General features: G+C 53.6%; 1 pseudogene; it reads left to right on the top strand.

The window, feature by feature from the left end:
- Window positions 1-737: 737 nt before the first annotated feature.
- LOC123670367 lies at window positions 738-1,916 on the top strand (annotated as a pseudogene).
- The last annotated feature ends 289 nt before the right edge of the window (window positions 1,917-2,205 follow it).

Below are 2,205 nucleotides of genomic sequence, written 5' to 3'. Positions count from 1 at the left end.
AGCCCTTTTATTTGATACCCATATTGGTGGGATTGATAAAAAATTGTTATCAGACATTTGGTAGCGGCGGCCAGCTTAGATTTCAATTTTGCATAGTAAATTGTATTCTACTTGTTGAGACCTTTCATTTGATACCCATGTTGATGGGATTGATAAAACCTAAGTTATCCGCCATTTTGTAGAGGCCGCCATCTTGGATTTTAATTTTATATAGTACATTGATTATACTGGTTGAGCACTTTCATTTGATACCCATATTGATGGGATCGATAAAACCTACGTTATCCGCCATTTTGTAGCGGCCGCCATCTTGTATTTCAATTTTTTTAGTATATTGTATTCTGCTTGTTGAGCCCTTTCATTTGATACCCATATTGATGGGATTGATAAAACCTACGTTATCCGCCATTTTGTAGCGGCCGCCATCTTGGATTTCAATTTTTTTTATAGTATATTGTATTCTGCTTGTTGAGCCCTTTCATTTGATACCCATATTGATGGGATTAATAAAACATAAATTATCCGCCATTTTGTAGCGGCGGCCATCTTGAATTTATAATGATAATGAATAAACATAATTGTATTGTCACCAAAATCCAAAGTGTATACAAAATTTCAGATTAATCGGTTGACAGGAAGAGGGTGAAATTTGAATTACTAAATTTGACCCAAGAATAAATAATAAAAAAAAAAAATAAAACAAACGGGGTGAGCTAAATAAAATAAAACCGTTTTCCATGGCGGAGTGGTGTGTTGACGTCGCGATCGTGGCCGAACCATATGCCGTGCCTTCTTATCCACACTGGGCGGGAGACACCGAGGGCTTGGTGGCGATCGTGGTGAGGCCTGGAGTTGGACCCCCCCTTGTCATCAAGGCGAGGGGACATGGGTATGTGGCTGCGGTTCGGGGGGAGGTGGCTTTCGTCGGAGTCTACTTCTCCCCGAATCGTGACCTGGCGGCCCTGGAACGGTTTCTCGATGTTCTGGGGCCGCTGGTGGGGCAGCTAGCTCCCCTTCAGGTTTTCGTAGCCGGCGACCTCAATGCCAAGTCCACGGCTTGGGGAAATCCGGTTACGAACCCAAAAGGGAGGGAGGTGGAGGAGTGGGCGCTTGCTGCCGGACTATCCCTGCTCAATGTGGGGGCAGTCCAGACGTGCGTGCGTTGGTCGGGAGGTTCCGTGGTAGACTTCACGTTTGCCACGCCAGCTATCGCACGCAGAGTGGAGGGGTGGAGGGTGGAAACGGAGGTGGAGACTCTCTCGGACCATCGATACATAAGGTTCGAGGTGTCTCCAGCTCCCGTCCGTCCGGCGTCATCGTCGTCGTCAACGTTGTTCAGGGGGTGTAGCCAGTTGGGCACTCTCCAAGCTCAACCGGGAACTGGCAGAGGAGGCCGCAATCGTCGGCCGCTGGAGTCTCCCGCCATTGCTGGAGTTTGGGGTGGATGAGGCGGCTAACCGGCTCTGCGACACATTTACCGCTGTCTGCAGAGCGGCCATGCCGCGCGCGAAGCGTCTACCCCAACGGCGGGCGCTCTACTGGTGGTCGGCTGAGATAGCCGGTCTCCGGGCCGCCTGCAACGGGGCCAGGAGGCAATATACTCGGAGCAGGCGGAGACGCCCCCAGGACGTGGACAGGGACGACAGGCTGCGCAGGATCTACGTGGAGAAAAGGAAGATCCTGCAGCAGGCCATATGCCGAGCCAAGGAGGAGGCCTGGCTGGAGTTAGTTGGGGGTCTAGAGAGAGACCCCTGGGGCCGACCGTATAATTGGGCGCGGAACAAGCTCCGCGCCCAGTCGGCCCCCATCAGCGAAACGCTCCAGCCGGAGCAACTGGGAAGGATCGTCGGGGAACTCTTTCCCGACGAACCCGAGGGTTTCATGCCCCCCAGGATGGCTCGGCAGGCGCCGGATGAGGAGGAGAGTGTTCCGCCACTCGTCACAGAGGCTGAAATGGAGGCAGCTCTGTCCCGCCTTCAGAGTAAGAAGAGGGCGCCGGGTCCAGACGGGGTGCACGGGAGAGTACTTGGGATCGCTCTCGGGCACCTCGGCGATAGCCTCCGGGAACTGTTTGACCGCTGCCTGCGGTCTGGCCAGTTCCCGAGGGCCTGGAAGGAGGGTCGGCTTTGCCTACTTCCTAAGGCAGGGCGGACCCCGGACTCGGCTTCGTCGGTGCGACCGGTGGTGTTGCTGAACGAAGCTGGG

This window comes from Melitaea cinxia, chromosome 4 (genome assembly GCF_905220565.1).
Source record: "Melitaea cinxia chromosome 4, ilMelCinx1.1, whole genome shotgun sequence".
NCBI classification, from domain to species: domain Eukaryota; kingdom Metazoa; phylum Arthropoda; class Insecta; order Lepidoptera; family Nymphalidae; genus Melitaea; species Melitaea cinxia.
This window is presented reverse-complemented; position numbering and strand designations above follow the sequence as displayed.